The 15330-nt window shown below is 38.4% G+C and overlaps 1 long non-coding RNA gene across 12 annotated transcripts in view; it reads right to left on the reverse strand.

Moving 5' to 3' along the window:
• LOC123791498 (uncharacterized) overlaps nucleotides 1-15330 on the reverse strand; it is a 44481-nt gene that overhangs the window by 18319 nt on the left and 10832 nt on the right. For 5 of the 12 annotated variants that reach the window (XR_015724447.1, XR_015724440.1, XR_015724444.1 and 2 more), the window contains 3 exons: nucleotides 4475-4638; nucleotides 3521-3683; nucleotides 3129-3287 (listed from right to left, as the gene is read on the reverse strand). This is a non-coding gene — a long non-coding RNA (uncharacterized LOC123791498). The remainder of the gene's footprint in view (nucleotides 1-3128; nucleotides 3288-3520; nucleotides 3684-4474; nucleotides 4639-15330) is intronic. The other 7 variants (XR_015724443.1, XR_015724438.1, XR_015724445.1 and 4 more) reach the window with 3 other exon arrangements.

Consider the following 15330-nt stretch of genomic DNA (forward strand, 5'->3'; position numbering starts at 1 on the left):
AATATTCAATTAATTCTCGCAAGTATAGTTTGATATATTTCAAGTGATAAAAGACTGGTATTATGTACATCTGGAAAAGACAGACTAATGTAATTATACCAATAGAGAATCAAAAATTTAAAACTCAAAAGGAACTGAAGGTAATTTAGTCAAACTTCCCCATTTTATACAGAATGGTGTATCTGAGAGGTTAAATGATTTCTCACACAGCAGGAATCATACAAAAACCACACTTCTGATTCTTGAATCTCTTCTATGATGTCCAATCAAGTAGGTGACAATTTATGCTTGAATCCTTCAAGGGACTGTGAATTTACTCTTTTTTTTTGCCAGTTCTGTTACAAAGTTTCTTGACATTGGGCTGAAATGGCCTATAAACAAGTGAACAAGTCTCAAAGTGTTTTGACATTGACCTAAAATGGCTTACTATAGCTCCTGCCAATGGGTCTAGTTTCATCCTCAGAGACTTTCCTGAGGAAGTGTGGTCCCTTTTCCACATACTTCATATACTTGAAGACAGCCATCCTGCTCTCTACGCTAAACATTTACATTTTCCTCTAGCCATGTCTTACATGAGCTCCTTTATCATTCTTGCTTGTATTTAAACTGGTTCTAGATTTCTTACAGTGCAAAATACTGAACAAAATATTTCTAGTAACACAGAGTGTATACATTTTCCAGTTATACATATTCACTGTAGGGAGTAATGAAATTTCCTTGCCTTTCACTAGTGTGATTATTAAAAAAAATTTAAGCTGAATAATTTATTTTTAAGATTGCATATTTTTTTTTGGATGTGTTAATGCACATGGCACAAAATTCAAAATGTTCAAGAGAGTTTACAGTGAAAAGTCATGATCCTTACCCTTCTGGTTTAATGTAGTATAATATAATATGCAATATAGCAGAAATCCTTTTCTTAAGACACATAATACTGATTATGATTATGACATCCCATCAAATAGGCTGTTCATATTTATTTATTTTTTTTTTTAAGATTTGTTTATTTGTCAGAGAGAGAGAGGCAGGCAGAGGGAGAGGGAGAAGCAGACTACCAACTAAGCAAGGAGCCCAATGAGGGATTCAATCCCAGGACCCTAGGATCATGACCTGAGCTGAAGGCAGACACTTTACTGACTGAGCCACCTAGGTATCCCTGTACATATCTTTTAAATCATTCATCTTACATTTTTTTTGCGAATATAAATAATCTGTTATGGACTTCCTTATGTACTTTATGTATATGTTTTAGATTATTGCTTAAAGCAGAAAAAAATTAGCTACATTGCATAGTATGACTTGTATACAATAACTTTCCAAAAAATTACCATTTTATATTTACTCCAATGGTATGTAAGTGTCCATTTCACCACATCTTTGCAAACATGAAATATTATTATTTATTAATTTTCTTTAAATTTGTTGTCTCGATTTGCTTGTAGTTGAGAATGCATTTTAAAAATATGTTTTATATCTTTATTGGCTATTTGTATTTCCTCCTTTGGGTGATTAAGCCCTTGTTAATTTTTAGAAAATTGTATGAGCTAAAGTAAGAATATTAGCCCACTGTCATATTCTTGAAAAATATTTTTTTCCAGTTTATTGAACTCCTAAAGGTGTTTTACACATGCTAGGGTCAGTCCATCCTAAGCAGTTATATGTAGTTAATTTTTTAAAAATTTTTACTAAATAGGAGGCTTTATAATGAACACTTATGTTGTGATATAGTTTATCTCTCTATAAGTCTTTAACTCACCAGATTTTAAATTGCTGCAATCTAAGGGCAATACTTTAATCATCTTTCTAAAGCCTAATTAATATAGACATTTATACAGAGTAGATGTTCCATACATTTGTGACATCTAAATGAGTGAATAAACTTAAAAATCCCTATTAGTTGGTTGGGTTCTGCATTTATGGTTACAGACTCCCCAAATTTTATGAATTTTAATTATGACTATCTAGAATTTAGCCCAGAGTCAACATTAAGCTGTTCAAAGGTTTGTAAAATATTCTGCCCTTTCCAACTTTAAATTGGGTAAAAACTTGATAAATAATGGGTTCTGTGTCCTCTCTCAAGTCATTGAAATGCAGTTGGATCGAGATAGGGACTGTGGCTCTATACTAAAAACCTCTGGAGAGGCTGACTGCCATCTAGGATTCAGTACCCTTGGGGTATTAAGTCATTCCCTGATGGTACCTACCTCCTCCCAATGCCCAACCCTGGCCCCAGTTACTCATAAGAATGTGACAAAAAATGTCAATAATGCCTGTTGGGCAAGATAAATATTGTCTACTGCATTTTATCGGCATACTAGCTAGTAACCCTCAGGGAAAAATAAAATTAGACAAATAAATTCTGGTTTGCAAACCCATACTATATTTGGTTGATTATTGCTTTGTCCTATAGATGTTCTCAGAGCATCCTTTTAATAATTCCTTTTAGATTCTTCCATAGGATCCATGTGGTCATGGCAGGGAATTAGAGATCTTAGGGACTCAACTGAATGAATAAAATCCCAGTCAAGAAAAGATTGAAGGGAGTGATTCCAAGTGATATGGATCTCCATTCTTTATTACTGGAACCTCTTTAGTTGTCCATTATCGTTTCTATTTCTGAAGGTTTGCGACTGCCAGGTAATACTGAAAAAGTACTTTTTCCAAGGGTAGTTTGGACAGGACTGTGTAAAGTATTGGCATAGAGACAGCTACTAGTGCTGCTACAGATCGAGGGTGGGGAATGGAAAACACTTGTCAATCAGAAGCTCTCTCTGAAGACATAAAATCCTCTTTGGGGAAACTGAATATTGGCTTGGCTTCCTGGTTTTGGCAATGCATGGGGTAACCCCGTCAAGTCTGTTTCAAACTCTGACAGTCTCTGTCCAAGCAGAGACTGTATGGTCTGTATTTCCTAATGCCAGTCTGGTTCATACATTCCCTCCGTGGAGTCCCTCAGCCTTTCTCCACCCTCTACCGTCCATTTCACAGCCACCACCCCTGACCCCTGCGCATTCCTTCCAACCCAAGAAAACCTAAGCTACTTAAAGATGTTACTGGATGTTACTGGATTCTTTTTTAAATTCTGTGCACTAACTTTGTAGGGTTGCCATATCCAAATTACCACAGACCTGTTAGCAGGGCTGTACTTCTTCTGAAGAATCTAGGGTAAGACCTCATTTTTTGCCTCCTCCGGCTTCTGCTAGCTGTCACCATTCCTTCACTTGTGACTGCATTACTCCAATCTTAGGCTCTGGTCACACTGCCTCCTCTTCTCTGTATCTTCTCCTCTGTTACATAAGGATACTTGTTGAATTTACAGCCTGGCATATAATCCAGTGCAATTGATCTCCTCATCTCAAGATCTTTAACTGAACATCTGCAAAGGACCCTTTTGCCAAAAAAAGGTAATATTCACAGTTTCCACAGATGTGGGACATGGACATCTTTTTTGGGTGCCACTATTCAATTCACTACTTCTTGCCTAAGGATACAATTTTTTCCTTCTTCTTTCAAGCTGTACCTCAAAGCTTTGAAGAAATCCAAGAGGACTGTTCTTTCATCATCACCTTAGTTTTCAAGACTGTGTCTTCACTTTAAGCACTTCTTTGGAAAATTCAGTCTATTCCTTTGATTTGGTTGCTTTCTTTTGGAATTCTCCCTTCCCTGGGCAAATGAATACTACCCTAATGGGAGGAACATGATTGAGTCAAAAAGCAAATAATTCCAGGTTTTAAATTTCCACTTCCTACCGGGAAGGCAGACATTTGTCCATGTTTCATGTTCTAGCACCTATTGTTTCCCTTAATTCCTCAATGATGGGGATAGTTGTTCTCAGGCCTCATTTGTGCTCTCCCACTAGCATTCTGCTCCAAAGCCTGCAAAAAGTGCTGTTCCTATCAGTAGACATAAATTGGAGCTGTTAGAATTTTTTAGAAAAATTCTAGAAAAAATTTTTTAAAAAGCTGTTAGAGCTTTTTTAGAATTCCTTCCCAATTTGGGAAGAGTATTGCTTCCTGTTCATATTTATAATACTCCTTTGAATATTAATAAGTGGCTATTTGTTGTCAGTACTGTGAGCCTAGCTTAGCATTTTGAATGTGTTACTTCCATTACTCAGAACAATGCTATGAAAAAGATACTGTTGTCTCCATTCTACAGAAAATGGAGGGGAAAAGGGGAAAAGGAGATTCGGGGTTATATAACTACAAAGTGTCGAAACAGAGAAGTAAACTCAGATTTGCCTGACCCCGCAAACACACATAGTTCTTTCTACTACATCAAACCTTCTTCTCATGTTTCCTTTGTAGAGAATGAAGCAAATAATATTTAGGGAGTTTTGCTTTCTCTGTCAGCTCTAACCTTATACCAGAAGCTGCAAGTGGGCTTTTCCCTTCCTTGATCATCTTCTGGCTCTGAATAGAATTTTAAAAAGCCCGTTCTTTGTCCTTTCTTAGCATTTTTTTGCAAGTCTCACCTCATTTGGGGGTTTCAGTTTCCTTGACACTATTCTTTTGGGCCCATGTTACCTTCTTATAATTATTCTTGGTATGTGGTTGCTTTCTCCCAAGGTTTCTGTCACTTCCAATTAGCCAGGCAATTCCTTCTTGTTGGTCAGAATTAGGTTCCCCAGTTGCTCTGCTGGGACATCAAATCATGAGAAAGGCAAATCAAAAACTTGTCAAATGTTTTGCTTTTAGCTCAATGAAACTTTTAAAAGGTGTCCAATATTTGAATTTTCTTTTTTGATTGGTGCACTGCAATACCTATTGACAAATAGTGTACTATATGGTGCTGTGGTATCAATAATGAATTCTTTTATAAATAATTACATGTGGCAGTACATATTTGGAACCAGTTTTAAACCTCTCAAACAAAACATTCTAAAGCAGTTCCAAGCTTCCCATACACACCTGGTTATTCTAACACATTCCTGTTTCACATCCCCCATTCAAGTTCACCACATGAAGAAATACATGTATTATTTCTAACAAACTAACTTTTTGTGCAACTCATTTTTTTTAATGTTTTTTTTTTATTATATTATGTTAGTCACCATACAGTACATCCCTGGTTTCTGATGTAAAGTTTAATGATTCATTAGTTGCGTATAACACCCACTGCACCATGCAATACGTGCCCTCCTTACTACCCATCACCGGCCTATCCCATTCCCCCACCCCCCTCCCTTCTGAAGCCCTCAGTTTGTTTCTCAGAGTCCATAGTCTCTCATGCTTCATTCCCCCTTCTGATTACCCCCCCTTTCTTTATCCCTTTCATCCCCTACCGATCTTCCTAGTTCTTATGTTCTATAAATGAGAGAAATCATATGATAATTGTCTTTCTCTGCTTGACTTATTTCACTTCGCATTATCTCCTCCAGTGCCGTCCATGTTGCAGCAAATGTTGAGAATTCGTTCTTTCTGATAGCTGAGTAATATTCCATTGTATATATGGACCACAACTTCTCAATCCAGTCATCTGTTGAAGGGCATCTCGGTTCCTTCCACGATTTAGCTATTGTGGACAATGCTGCTATGAACATTGGGGTGCATATGGCCCTTCTTTTCACTACGTCTGTATCTTTGGGGTAAATACCCAGTAGTGCAATGGCTGGGTCATAGGGTAGCTCAATTTTTAACTTTATTTTTTTTTAAAGATTTTAAGTATTAATTTGACAGAGAGAGACAGCCAGCGAGAGAGGGAACACAAGCAGGGGGAGTGGGAGAGGAAGAAGCAGGCTCCTAGCGGAGGAGCCTGTTATGGGGCTCGATCCCAGAATGCTGGGATCACGCTCTGAGCTGAAGGCAGACACTTAACAACTGCACCACCCAGGCGCCCCTCAATTTTTAACTTTTTAAGGGACCTCCACACTGTTTTCCAGAGTGGCTGTACCAACTTGCATTCCCACCAACAATGTAAGAGGGATCCCCTTTCTCCACATCCTCTCCAGCAATTGTTTCTTGCCTCGTCAATTTTTGCCATTCTAACTGGCGTAAGGTGGTATCTTAGTGTGGTTTTGATTTGAATTTCCCTGATGGCTAATGATTTTGAACATTTTTTCATGTGTCTGTTAGCCATTTGTATGTCATCATTGGAAAAGTGTCTACTTATATCATCTGCACATTTTTTGATTTGTTTATTTGTTTCTCGCGTATTGAGTTTGAGAAGTTCTTTGCAGATCTTGGATACCAGTCTTTTATCTGTAGCATCATTTGCAATTATATTCTCCCATTCCGTGGGCTGCCTCTTAGTTTTTTTGACTGTTTCCTTGGCTGTGCAGAAGCTTTTTATCTTGATGAAATCCCACAAGTTCATTTTATCTTTTGTTTCTCTTGCCTTTGGAGATGTGTCATGAAAAAGGTTGCTTTGGCCGATGTCGTAGAGGTTGCTGCCTATGTTCTTCTCTAGGATTTTGATGGATTCCTGTCTCACATCGAGGTCTTTCATCCATTTGGAGTTTATCTTTGTGTATGGTGTGAGAGAGTGGTCAAGTTTCATTCTTTTGCGTGTAACCATCCAAATTTCCCCGGCACCATTTATTGAAGAGACTGTCTTTTTTCCACGGATGTTTTTTCCTGCTTTATCAAAGAGTAGTTGCCCAAAGAGCCGAGGGTCCATTTCTGGGTTCTCTATTCTGTTCCATTGGTCTATGTGTCTGTTTTTGTGCCAGTACCATGCTGTCTTTGTGATCACAGCTTTGTAGTACAGCTTGAAATCCGGCATTGTGATGCCCCCAGCTTTGTTTTTCCTTTTCAACAGTTCCTTGGCGATTCGGGGCCTCTTCTGGATCCATACAAATTTAAGGACTATTTGTTCCAGCTCTTTGAAAAATGTCATTGGTATTTTGATCGGGATAGCATTGAAAGTGTAGATTGCTCTGGGTAGCATGGACATTTTAACTACGTTAATTCTTCCGATCCATGAGCATGGAATATTTTTCCATCTTTTTGTGTCTTCTTCAATGTCTTTCAAGAGTGATTTATAGTTTCTAGAATATAGATCCTTTATGTCTCTGGTTAAGTTAATTCCAAGGTAACTTATGGTTTTTAGTGCTATCGTAAATGGGATGGATTCCCTAATTTCTCTTTCTTCAGTCTCATTATTCGTGTTTAGAAATGCAACTGATTTCTGAGCATTGATTTTGTATCCCGCCACATTCCTGAATTGCTCTATAACCTCTAATAGTTTGGGAGTGGATTCTTTTGGGTTTTCCATATAGAGTATCATGTCATCTGCGAAGAGAGACATTTTGACTTCTTCTTTGCTGATTTGGATACCTTTGATCCCTTTTTGTTGTCTGATTGCTGTTGCAAGGACTTCTAGTACTATGTTGAATAATAGGAGCGAGAGTGGGCATCCTTGTCGTGTTCCTGATCTTAAGGGAAAGGCTTCCAGCTTCTCCCCATTGAGAGTGTTATTTGCTGTAGGCTTTTCATAGATGGTCTTTATGAGATTGAGGAATGTACCCTCTATCCCTACACTCTGAAGGGTTTTAATCAGGAAAGGATGCTGTATTTTGTCAAATGCTTTTTCTGCATCTATTGAGAGAATCATATGATTTCTGAATTTTTCTTTCTGGATAAAATCTAAGACCCCGGTTGATTTGCGAATGTTGAACCACCCTTGCATCCCAGGGATGAATCCCACTTGGTCATGATTGATAATCCTCTTAATGTACTGTTGGATTCTATTAGCCAGGATCTTGTTGAGGATTTTGGCGTCCATAATCATTAGGGAAATCGGTCTGTAATTCTCCTTTTTGATGGGGTCTTTGCCTGGTTTGGGGATCAAGGTAATATTGGCCTCACAGAATGAGTTTGGTAGCTTTCCTTCTGTTTCTATTTTTTGAAATAGCTTTAGGGGAATAGGTATTATTTCTTCTTTGAATGTTTGATAGAATACCCCAGGAAAACCATCCGGGCCTGGAGTTTTGTTTTTTGGAAGGTTGTTTATCACTGACTCAATCTCTTCATAATTAATTGTCCTGTTTAAAAAATCAATTTCTTCCTGTTTCAGTCTTGGTAGTTTGTAGGTTTCCAGGAAGGCCTCCATCTCTTCCAGATTGCTTAATTTATTGGCATAAAGCTGTTGATAAAAGCTTCTAATAATCCTTCCAATTTCATTGGTGTTGGTTGTGACCTCTCCTTTTTCATTCATAATTTTATTAATTTGGGTCCTTTCTCTATTCTTTTGGATAAGCCTTGCCAGCAGTCTGTCAAATTTATTGATTCTCTCAAAGAACCAGCTTCTAGTTCTGTTGATCTGCTCTACTGTACTCCTGGTTTCTAATTCATTGATTTCTGCTCTAATCTTGGTCAACTGCTTCCTCGTGCATGGATTAGGCCTGTCCCTGTTTCTGTTCCAGCTTCTTGAGGTGAGAATATAAAAACTGCATTTTAGATTTTTCTATTCTTTTGAATGAGGCTTGGATGGCTATGTATTTTCCCCTTAGGACTGCCTTTGCAGTATCCCATAGGTTTTGGGCCATTGTGTTTCCATTCTCGTTGGTCTCCATAAATTCTTTAAATTGATTTTTGATTTCCTGGTTTATCGAATCATTCCTGAGCAGGAAGGTTCTTAGTCTCCAAGTGTTTGAGTTTCTTCTAAATTTTTCCTTGTGGTTGAGTTCCAATTTCAAAGCGTTGTGGTCTGAGAATATGCAGGGAATAATTTCAGTCTTTTGATATCGTTTGAGACCTGTTTTGTGACCCAGAACATGGTCTATTCTTGAGAATGTTCCATGGGCATTAGAATAGAATGAGTATTCTTTGGTTCTGGGGTGTAGTGTTCTATATATATCTATGAGGTCCAACTCGTCGAGTGTGGCATTCAAAGCCCTTGTTTCTTTGTCGATTTTTTGCATGGTTCTGTCCTTTTCTGACAGGGGAATGTTGCAGTCCCCTACTATTAACGTATTTTTATCTATATGTCTCTTTATTCTGGTTAAGAGTTGGCTTGTGTATCTTGCTGCTCCCCTGTTGGGGGCATATATATTTATAATTGTCATATCCACTTGTTGGATACATCCTTTAAGAATAATATAGTGCTCTTCTGTGTTTCTAATTATAATCTTTAGTTTGAAATCCAATCTGTCTTATATGAGAATTGCCACCCCAGCTTTCTTTTGAGGTCCATTGACATGAAAGGGGGTATTCCATCCCTTTACTTTCAGTCTGAATGTATCTTTAGGTTCAAAATGAGTCTCTTGTAGACAGCAAATGGATGGGTCATGTCTTTTTATCCAATCTGCAACCCTGTGGTATTTTATGGGAGCATTTAGGCCATTTACATTGAGACTGATTATTGAGAGAGATGATTTTAATGATGCCATGTTGCCAGTAAAGTCTTTGTTTCTATAGATTGTGACTTTCTGTTCTGTATCACTCTTGGGGCCTTTTTACTTTTATAGAACCCCCCTTAATATCTCCTGTAGGGCTGGTTTCGTGATTATGAAATTGGTCAATGAGTGGCGATTCTGGAAGGTGTTTATTTCTCCATCAATTCTGAATGACAGCCTTGCTGGATAAAGGATCCTTGGCTGCATGTTTTTCTCTGAAGGAGCTTTAAAAATGCCTCCCCAACCTTTTCTCTCATTCCAGGTCTGTGTAGACGGGTCTGACGTAAGTCTGATACCTTTCACTTGGTACGTGAGAAATTTCTTTGCCCTGGCGCTTTCACTTTCAATACTGTATCCTTGGATCTAATATTTGCGAATTGCACTATGACGTGACTTGGCATAGGTTTGTCGTGGTTGAGGTTGGGTGGGGTCCTCTCTGCCTCTTGGACATGAATGTTTGTTTCCCTTGCTAGATTAGGGAAGTTTTCAGCTACAATTTGTTCAAATATCTCTTCTAGACCTCAGTTTTTCTCCACCCCCTTGGGGATGCCGATGATTCTGACATTGGAACGTTTCATAGAGTCAGTAATCTCCCATAATCTACATTCTTGTGCGAGGATTTTTTTAAGTCCAGATTCTATTTTAGCTTTCTCTTCTACTAACCCATCCTCCAATTCACTGATACGTTCTTCTGCCTCATTCACCCTGGCCATCAGAGCCTCTAGTTTTGACTGCATTTGGCTCATAGAATTTTTAATTTCTGCCAGATTTGCTCTCATTTCTGCCAGATTTGCTCTCATTTCCGCCCTTAGAGATTATATATTTCTAACATTTTCGTTAATACTTTTTTCAAGTCTACACATCATCTTGACCATTGTTACTCTGAATTCCATTTCTGATAATTTGGTTATCTCCATATCCATTAGTTCTGTGGCAGAGGCCACAGACTCATTGTCTTTTCTTTGCTGGGGGGGATTTCTCCTTCTCATCATTCTGATGAGAAGAGGGTGCGGGGTTGTCCATAGCCCAAATTATTGACCTGGACCCAGGCCGTGTGCCCTTGTTTTATAGGGATCTTAGGGATGTGGGCTTCTTGATTTTTCAGCCTGCCTTCTGGGGGAGGGGCCTGCCACGCCGATACTCAGGCAAACCTGTTTGGGTAGAGTCTCCGTGTCCCCTGCGAGAGAGGATAGGGGTGGGCACACTGTGAGCCGGTATTTCCAGGCTTTTGTTCTCTGGTGGCTTTCCCTGGAGGTTTGCTGTGCCTCTTCTGAGAGTCAGAGCAGCAGTGGCCGAATCTTAGCCTCTGTCTCAGAACAGAGGGATCGGGGACAGTTCTCCACTGATGTTCTGGCCACTTTAACTCTGTTTCTGTTGGTGCTGCTCAACCCTGCAGCATCCTGGGATGTGCGCCCCACACCTGGCATCCCAGCCCTCACTTCCAGGGCCGGCGTGTCTCTGTCCTTTGTGTTTTTCTAACACCGCCAGCCGCCCCTGCGCGCTCCCAGAGCTCCCGGTCTCAGTCTGGTTCCAGTGAGCACACTGGAGCTCCGTTTCAGTCTGGTCGTGTGTGTTCCCTGGCTCACAGTCTCAGTCTGTTCTCTCGCGGGTGCTGGTCTGCGAGTCCACCCACTCCCCCGTGCAGGTGGCTACCGCTTCCCGGCGCCCGAACGTGGCAGCTCCCTCCCCCTTCCGCTTATCTTCCGATATCTGTGCGTGGTTTCACAGCTCCCCGCTTCGTACCTCAATACTCAGCGCTGGAGATGTTCATTTGTAGAGATCCAGATGTATCTTCCTGTGTCTCAGGCTGATTCCATGGATGTTCAGGCTGGTCTGGTACCTATCCAACTTGACTCAGGGGACTGGCTGTAAAAGAGGTCCCCCACTCCCCCGCCATCTGGTCATGGATGTAGGGGAGCCCTTCAGGATCATTCATATAAGTACAACACCTCTTTTTTCTGCCTCCCTCCACTTTATTCTGCTTGTCTTCTCATTTCTTCTCCTTTCTGAGCCTCTCTCCACCCTTTCTTTCCACTGTGCTTTTCTATAGAAACAGGACTCTCTGTCTGTGCATCTCATTTTTAATACAATCCCAAACCAGAAAGTGCAAGGTGGGGTGGGGAAAAACAACCTTTCTGAAGTAAAATATATGTCAGAAAGTCTATGAACTAGTATTAACACAGAGGGCTATGAATTTCCATGGGAAAATATTATACCTTAATTTTTGCTACCCTCTAAGTGAAAGTTAGCATTTCTTTCAATTGTAACATATGCAATCAATGACAGTGTTACTAGAATTACTGGTGACTTTTTCACCAGTAAAAATCACAGATATTTTCACATCACATTACTATCGTTTAGGTTTTTTGGTTTTTTGGGGGGTTCACTACTTTTAAATTTTAGACATTATTAGATCCTCTGCTAGATTTGTTATTTGGTGCATTAATAAAGAACCACATATATAGCACGTTTTTGTTGAATGTCTTGATTACTCTATTTTAATATATTTATTTTATTAATGATTCTATGCATATATTATGCATTTTAAAACATGGTTCTAAAAAGGGCTTAATAGGCTTACCCAGACTGCCAAAGGGATCCATGACACTAAAAAGATTAAGAATATCTTTTATGGACTCTGGCATTGTGGTTAAGAGCATGTAGTTTGGTCTCACAATGCTTGGGTTCAAATTCTGCTCTGTCACTTACAGTATGACTTAGGCTAAGTTATATATACTTTTTGTGCCTGAAATTCTTCATGTGTAAAATGGGAGATACTACTTACCTAAAATTCTTGCTATGAAAATGAAGTAATATCTACAAAGACCTAAACATGATGCTGGGCACACAGTGTGTTATTTCATATACACCCAGATGATAAAGTTTCATTCAAATCCTATTTACATTTATCTTGTATACAGATTTTTTTCACTATGTTGTCACTCTAAAATTAAAATTATATTAGTAAATATTGGCTAGTTTCAAATGAATGTTTGTTAAATATATGTGTGATATGAGGAAGAATAATACAATGAACATCTATATGCCCTCCACTTGATTAGAAGGAAAAAAGTTGCTTCTGAAAGGAGGAACATATAATTTATTATCTAAACCATAGCACATTTGAGTGTGTAAGTGCTATTAGTTATAACACCAGGAAAATAGCTAAACCAGGACTGTTTTGGCTAAACCAAAATGTAAAATCACACTACTTTTATGTTCTTGTGTGCCCTTCCTTCTTCCATTCCCTTCCTTCTAGAGAAAATCACTATTTTGATTTTGTGGTTATCATTCATTCACTTTAATTTATAGATTTGTGTCTTATGCTTGTACTCTTTTTTTTTATTTTAATGTTTTTTATTATATTATGTTAGTCACCATACAGTACATCTCTGGTTTCTGATGTAAAGCTCGATGCTTCATTAGTTGCGTATAACACTCAGTGCACCATGCAACACGTGCCCTCCGCACTACCCATCACCAGTCCTCTTAAAGAGCATATTGTTTACTTTTATTGGTTCTTTAATTTATAGAAGTGGAATCCTACTGTAATATTCTTTTGTGAATTGCTTTTTTGCTCAACATTGTTAGAGATTCATCCATGTCCATGGATTTGAAACTCATTTTTTCCACGGTTGTATTCTCCATATGAGTATACACAATGTATTTAACCATTCTACTGTTGATGGACATGGACATGGACTTGGACAAAAACTGTTTCTAGTTTTTATTGTTATAAGTAATACTGTTAAAATTTTTCTTCCTTATATATCCTGGAACACTTCTCCTTGACCATAGAGGATAAACCTCTTCAAGGTTACTAGATAATGCCAAATGGTTTTCCAAATTGATTATATCAGCTTATACTCTAAATAGCAAAGTATGTGTTCTGGGATATTGTCAGACTTTTAAATTTTTGTTTATGTGGTAGATGTGAAATTGCATTTCCTTGTATTTGAGCATTTCGTCAGGTTTCCTCCTCTATGAATTGCCTGTTTGGGGTAGTGGGGTGTGGCGTAGAGCATTATCTTTTTTTTTTTTAAATTAAATTGTAGTAGTTGTTTACACAATGTGAATGCTAATCTTTTTGTTAGTAATAAGGGTTGTAATGATTTTCTCTCAGTTTATGGCTTGTCTTCTACTTTCCTTTTGGTGTCTTTTTTTTCTGGGCTTTTTATTACAGAAAATGTTAAAACATATATAAAAGTATGCAGAATAGAATAATGAGCTCCCATTTACCTTTTATCCAGCTTCAACTATTATCAACTCATAACCAAGCTTGCTTCATTTATACAACCACCCACTTTCCCCATTTCTTATTATTCTAAAGTATATCCCACATATTATATCTCTAAATATTTCAATATGTATCTTTAAAAGATAAAGGGCCTTTAAAAATTACTATTAGAACATAATAAATAATTTATAATTCCATAATGTCATCAAATATTCAGGAAGCATTCAAATATCTAATTATCACAACATTTTTTTAAGTTTGTTTGAATCATGATCCAGACAAAATTCTGTGTTAGGTAGGCTCCAAAGTGGCACCCCATGATTCGCACTCCTTTGGTATTCACACCCTTGCTTAATTCCCACTCACATTGTATCTTTGTGTGTGTGATCAACCTGTTGTTCACATAGCTGTGTGATGATATGTCACTTTTGAGGCTAGGTCAAGAGACATAAAAGCCATGGTAGCCTCTGCCCCTCTCTCTTGAATCACGTGCATTAGGGGAAGCCAGACAGCTCTTTGGTGTGCTGAGGAAATAAAGTATTATGCCAAGCAGCCAACAAAGAACTGAGGCATCTTGGCAATAGCCACAACAGTAAGCCATCTTGGAAGTGAATCCTCTAGGACCATTTAAACCGTCAGATGATTGTAGCCCAACCAACAGCTTGATTGCTACTTCACAAGACACCCTGAGCTAGAACCATTCAGCTAAGCTGCTTCTGGATTTCTGACCCTCACGCATTGCATGAAATAAGAAATGACTGTTGCTTTAAATATTATGTTTTGAGGCAGTTTGTTATAAAGCAATAAAAATTAGTAAAGATTTTGGTACCTGGAAATGAGGTACTGCTGTAACAAATACCTAAAATGGAAGAGTGCCTTTGAAAGTGGTAGTGGGCAGAAAGTGGAAGGACTTGGAGGACAGTGTTAGTGAAAATTTGAAAAGCCTTGAAGAAATTTGTTTATAGATGCTTGATAACTTTGAGGAGGTGGCAGATGAGGTCTTAACAGATTAGAAAAGTCTTACTGAATATTGGAGGAAAGTGGCAGAAAGTTTAGCAAATTTGTCAGCTGAAGTCATATGTAAAGTAAAAAATATGCCTAATAAACTGGTGCTTTCCAGCCAGATGTTAAAGATATAACCTGGTTTCTTCTAGTTGCCTACAGTAAAATGAGAGGAGGGAGATAAGTTAAAGGAAGGACTGGTAAACATAAGGAGACAGAACTTGCAGAGTTGAAGATTCCCAACCTTTCCAAGTAATGAATGATGAATGATAAAATTAGAAAATGGCTCTGAACAAAGAACACATCCAGGGACTAACAGGAAAATATGAAGTTGAGGGTGTAGTTAGTAAGGCTTTGTCTAATGGCATGAACTCAACTAAAATTCACAGGAAACCCACAAAGTTTGTAAGAGAATTATATTAGCAGAATATACTTTTTTAAAAGAAACTTTTTAAAGAGAATTATATTGGGGCACCGGGGTGGCTCAGTCATTAAACGTCTGCCTTCGGCTCGGGTCATGATCCCAGTGTTCTGGGATTGAGCCCTGCATCAGGCTCCCTGCTCAGGGGAAAGCCTGCTTCTGCCTCTCCCATCCCCCTGCTTGTGTTTCCTCTCTCACTGCCTCTCTCTCTGTCAAATAAATAAATAAAATCTTTAAAAAAAATAAAGAGAATTATATTGCCCAGCTGTTTTCCAGCCTGTACTGAAAGGAACAGAATACCAAATGAAATGAGGTTTTCGGACATCCAACTTT

This window comes from Ursus americanus, chromosome 5 (genome assembly GCF_024610735.1).
Source record: "Ursus americanus isolate L20-20 chromosome 5, mUrsAme1.1.p, whole genome shotgun sequence".
NCBI lineage: Eukaryota > Metazoa > Chordata > Mammalia > Carnivora > Ursidae > Ursus > Ursus americanus.